Source organism: Silene latifolia, chromosome 9, assembly GCF_048544455.1.
Source record: "Silene latifolia isolate original U9 population chromosome 9, ASM4854445v1, whole genome shotgun sequence".
NCBI classification, from domain to species: Eukaryota; Viridiplantae; Streptophyta; class Magnoliopsida; order Caryophyllales; family Caryophyllaceae; genus Silene; species Silene latifolia.
The window spans coordinates 204,378,817-204,385,482 of NC_133534.1; the positions used below are offsets into that span (position 1 = coordinate 204,378,817).

The 6,666-nt window shown below is 37.6% G+C and overlaps 1 long non-coding RNA gene across 2 annotated transcripts; it reads right to left on the bottom strand.

The window, feature by feature from the left end:
* Window positions 1-3,780: 3,780 nt before the first annotated feature.
* LOC141598462 (uncharacterized) lies at window positions 3,781-6,262 on the bottom strand. Of its 2 annotated transcripts, none has more exons than XR_012523527.1 (4): window positions 6,065-6,262; window positions 5,046-5,185; window positions 4,848-4,951; window positions 3,781-3,998 (listed from the first exon to the last, which is right to left on the bottom strand). It is a non-coding gene; the product is annotated as an uncharacterized LOC141598462 (long non-coding RNA). The 2 variants fall into 2 exon arrangements; XR_012523528.1 differs by having other exon boundaries at window positions 3,781-4,019.
* Window positions 6,263-6,666: the final 404 nt, after the last annotated feature.

Sequence of the window (6,666 nt, forward strand, 5' to 3'; positions counted from 1 at the left end):
TGGTAACGGGGACGTAACCTTGTTTTTTTTAGGGGGGTAGGAGATGGTCGCGAAGAGTTTTTACATCTTTTTATGTTGCTTTTGATATAGTTAGTAGTTGTTTGAGTCGGGTTGAGTTTGGTTGGTACGTATGTTTTGGGAGTTTTATGTTGAGTTTTGTTTTTGGTGTTGTAACGGGAGAGTGTTAGTGTGTTTTTGTTTTGTTGTGGTTTGAACTTCAGGGACGAAGTTCTTTTTAAAGAGGGAAGACTGTAATACTACATACGGTTTTATGAGTCTCTGGGTACTCTATCGAGTGGGACTTACTCTGTCGAGTAAGTTGGTTATCGGGTAATATTTTGACGGGTTTTGTTAATAATGCGAATTAGTATATATAATACTCCGTTATCTTTCCTAAACACTTTTATAAACCTAATACACTCAAAAAGAGATTGCAAACTACGTTGTTCTCCTCATTCACATTATTGGCAAATCCCGGAGCTAGAGAGGTCGTATTTCGTTGTTCATTGTATCTTTGTGATTCTTGCGTCAAGGGTAAGTTCTACATACCAATTTTATAGCATTTGATTGAGGTTGTTTAAACCCTAATTTTGGGATTGGGGGTTTTTATGGTTTGTTGTATTGGTAGTGATTGTATGATTATGTGAATAGGAGGAGGATTCGTAGAAGAAAGATTTTGAGACAGCTGCTAGATCGTCTGCTGTTTGTGTTGCATTCCAGGCATGGTTTTCCCTACTCAGTATTAGTCACATGATTTGTTGGTGATTTGATTGTGAATGTTGATAAAAGTATAATGTTGGTATTGTGACGGTTGTTGAATATTATTGTTGTTGATTGTTGTTGATTGTATCTGTCTGTGATCTTCGGGGTGCGTCCCTGGCTGAGTGGAGTCACTTGCGTGAGTGGCTTCACGCCCTTGATTCGCCTTCTGTGGAACCCGCCACAGAAGGGATGTGCACATTAATGAACATGGATTTATCGCTCGATGGAGATGAGCGGGGCTTAGGTGGGAACGGCTGCAGTCCCCCACTGGCGGTGTGGAGTACCTGTTGCGATGGGTACTCTGGCAGGACTACACACTTTAGTGTGTAGTCAGTGATGTGGAGTTTGATTGTGGAGTTTGAGATTGCTGTGACGGTTGAGCTGTTTGATAATTATCTTATTGTGATTGTGTTGTGTGATTAGTACTGACCCCGTGTTTGTTTTATAAAACTGTGGTGATCCATTCGGGAATGGTGAGCAGTTGTTGAGCAGGTCTGATTAGAGGCATTTGGGCTAGCTAGGATGTGTCACCACGAGCTGATTAGAGTCTTCCGCTGTCGTACTTTAGTTTTGAGACATTTGGTTTTTAAGAACATGTATCGTATTATTTATCAGTTTTGGGATTTGGAATTATAATCACTTTAAACTTTATTACTATTTAAATTATGTTTCGTTATTGTCATTTAATTATCATTGCCTCGGGAAACCGAGATGGTGACATTTTTATACCTGAGTGGTCCTGGTAAGGCACTTGGAGTATGGGGTGTCACAAAGTGGTATCAGAGCGACTATCCTAAAACCTGTAACCAATGAATTTAATGAACATAGGGAGTCAAATTAAAATGAACCGGAGGTAGAAGCTGTAGGAGCTAATGCAAAGGCTTTGGAGACGTCCTAAAGTCGCGAACTCGCCGTGCAATTTTGAACCGGTCACATGGGTTACGTGTCAGGGTCGTATGTGTTGTCTTTTTGTTTGTATGTGTGCATAGTAGTATGTGACGTCACGCCCTTGATTCGCCTTCTGTGGAACCCGCCACAGAAGGGATGTGCACATTAATGAACATGGGTTTATCGCTCGATGGAGATGAGCGGGGCTTAGGTGGGAACGGCTGCGGTCCCCCACTGGCGGTGTGGAGTACCTGTTGCGATGGGTACTCTGGCAGGACTACACACTTTAGTGTGTAGTCAGTGATGTGGAGTTTGATTGTGGAGTTTGGGATTGATGTGACGGTTGAGCTGTTTGATAATTATCTTATTGTGATTGTGTTGTGTGATTAGTACTGACCTAGTCTTTATTTTGTAAAACTGTGGTGATCCATTCGGGGATGGTGAGCAGTTGTTGAGCAGGTTTGATTAAAGGCATTTGGGCTAACTGAGATGTGTCACCACGAGCTGATTAGAGTCTTCCGCTGTCGTACTTTAGTTTTGAGACATTTGGTTTTTAAGAACAAGTATCGTATTATTTATTAGTTTTGGGATTTGGAATTGTAATCTCTTTAAACTTTATTACTATTTAAATTATATTTCATTATTTTCATTTGATTATCATTGCCTCGGGAAACCGAGATGGTGACATTTCTATACCTGAGTGGTCCTGGTAAGGCACTTGGAGTATGGGGTGTCACAGAGACGAGGGAAACCGTGTGTGGTGCCTCGGTGCTAACTCGATTGATGGTGCGACGGTGTTAACTAGACTTTGACTCGCGTTCAACGTGATGGCGGGACACCGTTGAATGAGTCTCGGGGTGAGAGGACTCATAGTTAAAGACCCATTAGTACGTTTGCTTTGACTCGGTAGACACGAGGCGGAATTGGAGGGAGTGATGGACTGAAATTTTTGAAAATAGAAATTTTCAAAAAGATACATTTGTTTCTTTATGGAAGGCTTTCGAAGAGTAGGGATCTTCAAAGAGTCGGCTAGTTGAAAAGGGTCGTCTTAGGTTTATTTCAAAAGACAGTTTGAGTTAAAGTTACGGTGGCGTTGAAAACGATGTGTTTTTTCTGAAGACGGTTTTTTGAAATTCAAAAACTTGTGTTTTGAAAATCGAGATTGAAAAATGTTGAAATTGTTATGTTCTCGAGAACGGTGTGTTGTCCTCGGGATTTTGAAAGTCCTAAAAAATGGTGTGTCATTTTTGGGTTTTGAAAGGGCCATTATGTCGGCGCAAAAGTCTATTATGTCGATGCAAAACGGTTTAAAATCCGTATATTAAAAATTGTCATTACGACGACATCAAAAGGTGCTTTTGAAATGGTTGTGAAAACCGGGTTAGAAAATCGTGATTACGACGGCATGACAAAGGTTTGCAACAATCGGCGAAAGACCGAGGTTTGAAATGGCCATTATGACTATGCCAAAAAGGTTCGCAACGGTTGGCGAAAGACAAATGTTTGAAATGGCCATTATGACGGCGCGAAAAAGGTTTGTAACGGTCAACGAAATACCGAGGTTTGAAATGCCCATTATGACGGCGCAAAAAAAGTTTACAACGGTTGGAGAAAGACCGAGGTTTAAAATGGCAATTATGACGGCACAAAGAAGGTGTTTCGAAAGTTTAGAAATGCCCAGGAAGGACTTATGATCACATAGCACATAAGCACTCACAGTTCATTATATTATACATAATGCTGACAGGGTTTTGGCTTAATCATGGTGCAACACTACAAGAATATATGCCAAATAGACCATTGGAAATTGACCTAAGAAACCAACATAGAGATGGTCTCAAGGTCAAAGGTCTCTTAGGGTAAGAGACCATGTAAATAAAAATGGTTACTTTGATTAAAAGATAGAAAGCATACCTCCTAGATAAATGGTTTCTTTGTCAAAAACCAAGCAAGAGAGATAAATGGTTTCTTTACCCAAACCAACTATTAGAGAAGTATGGTCTCTTTGATTTTTTTTATTATTTTTTTTTCCGCCTTATCTACTGCATTGTTGTACATTACATATGAATGCCATAATGAGTCGATTGTGCGCATATTCGTGTTCCATGCAACAAAACACACATACCATCCTGATTTAAAAAGATACCATATACGGAGTATATAAAATAACGTATACTCGTTTTTACAATCACTTGAAGCATGTAATATTTTCTGCAAGAAATACAAAAACGACAACATTTTCCTAAAAAAATGCATAAAAAAATCGCACTCTCATTGATCAACTTCAGTCCGATCTTCCTCTTCTAATCCTTGCGTTTGAGAAAAAATGTAACCCACATTTTCCAAACCTACAAAAAAAATCATATGAACTAAAAAACAATATTAATGTTTGCCAAATAAAAAAGTGTGAGAACATTTATAAAGAATACATGACACAAATTTGGCTCACAACATAAAATGTACGAGTAATAAGAAATGAGATAATTTCTGCACAGTCATCTTCAAAGCAAGGTATTTGTTCAAAAGCGTGTGTTAATGGTAGGATTAAACAGGCCAAGCAAAGAATAACTCATTGAATAGCCTAATCCAACAACCTATTCGGATCTGAACAACATAAATGTAATCGGAACCCAGATTGACTCGTCTTTAACGATTTTGGAATCACAAGTAACATTATGTACTTAGAATTAAAAAAAACCTTAGTAATCGTGAATTGAACGACCAAATCAAACCTGCTGAACCTGGCCAGTAACTACTAAGATCAAAATAGCCCTACCCCAAGTGGTCTGTATATCACTTGAAATAAATCCGAAGCTAAAATGTTTCAACCAGCCCCGATGTGTTTTGCACGTGAAAATGGCAGCCAACCTGAGCCAAACCTTTTCACAAGGCACGAACCATGGTCATTTTTCACGATATAATTACGTGTGCCAAACCATGGTCTGATGTTCGAGTTTGACTCAACAAATCCAATGGTATGATTTTTATGAAAGAATCAAATAATAACAATAATCTCTTCAACTCAACAACACAACCATAATAACCCAACAATATCGATCAATTATTAGTAACAACATTATTTACACACTCGCCTGCCTACCGAAATGTGAAAAAAAAACTAGAAACTGACACACATATGCAATATTCATGAAACAAAAACAAAAAGAGTCAAACATGCCAACAGAGGAGTGAAGTACCTTGGCATTCTCTGCATGAGGCTTGCACCAAAATAATTGAAGGTAATAGTTACTTGCATATGTTTATCTCTCACATATAAATCACTATGGCTTAACCGCATCACCTGTGACATTGTATAAAAATAAAAGTCATTATCTTGTTTCTCACCATGACATAAAAAAAAACAATATAAACAAGATTTTAGTTAAAAAATACACCTCTGACATGGTAGGCAGGCGAGTGTGTTTGGAAATTCATTAGCTGATCTGGGCAACAACAATGATCTTCCTTTAAACAATTGAAAAGGTCGATTTCCCTCACAAGCCTACTGCACGAGTCGACAGCAGAGGTAAGAATCCTGCATATTTTCAAGACTACAGGTAAAATTAAGTTCAAGTTCATACTGCAGCATTTTTACCGTTGGTAAGACTGAGACAACATCAAAGAACATATATACCTGAAACCAAGCATTTTTAATTGATATGATCTTAAATAAAAACACACCTCATTCATGTGTACAAACATATGATTAATTAACAATATGTGAATTTCTACATAGAGTCCAAACTTACTGGTAGAATAGTTTGGTAGTTTTCACCAAAATCCCCTAGACGAGTTTACTTAACCTGAACAGGTTAACATCAAAAATTGCAATGCGTCCAGGACTGATTTAAAGCACAAGTTAACATCAAAGATTGTGGAGAATAAAACACAAGAAAGACAGGGGTTAACTGATAGCACGAGACCAACATGACCCTCTTACAACTTAATTCCCAATAGAAGACAAAGCATCCGCTCAAACATTATCTTCATATATCGAATACACAGGCTGAGGACCTACTGTCAAACACTCAGAATGTCAATACCAATGTCATTGTTCTGTGACAATTAAGGTGTGAGAGGCTGTATGTTGTCGACTAATGTATAATACAAACAGCCTTAATAGAATCCTTGTTCATTTTCTAATTTTCAGAACCTTTAAATCGACAACTTCATAAATCCCTCAATTTAACATCATTCATATTTAAGAACATCATATAAACACAATAACACATTACCATAATCGTTTTTCATTAAAAAGCCCCAATTGTATATGAACCCTAATTCCAAAAGACACATGCTTACTTTAGAATTTTTTGTTACGGTTTTACTCATATCAATCAAAGGATATAAAATGTAACCAACAACGATAATTTCATATACAATTAATTTGAATAGGATAAGAGAAAGAAAATACCTCTTATGGCAGAGGTTTCACCGGCGGAGAGCTGTCGCGTTGTCGTAGCAGGGTTGTGGCGTTGTCCTAGCAGGACCTTGGCGTTGTCCAAGCAGGGCCGTTGTGGTGAGCGATTGTGGGAAGGATTTAGATCTAATGTGATGAAAGAAGATGAGAATTCTGGGTATAAGTTCTAGAGTTCTAATTTATGGGATTCTATTATTCTGGATATATTTTTTTTTTTTTTTTTTTTTTTTTTTTTTTTTTTGTAAATAGAGTTATTAAAATATTTCTTTTGAGAGGGCAAGTGACTAGATATATGCTGGAAGTTTTTTTAATCCTTATTTTAATATAAGAAACCATTTTTACACTACAATGGTTTCTTTGTTATTTGAAAGAGATCATTTTTCTTTAATGAATGGTTTCTTTGGTCAAAGAAATCATTTAGATACTCAGATGATTATTTATTGATGATTCTTTTGCCTCATATTCTTGTAGTGGTGGTTACACACTAAGCGATCAATACCCGATTTTCGAGAGGGATGCCAATCCAATTAAAATGTGTAAGGTTGGTGCCCTAGCCTCTTGCACGAGGAATTGAATGATCTTTCGCGAAACAAAAT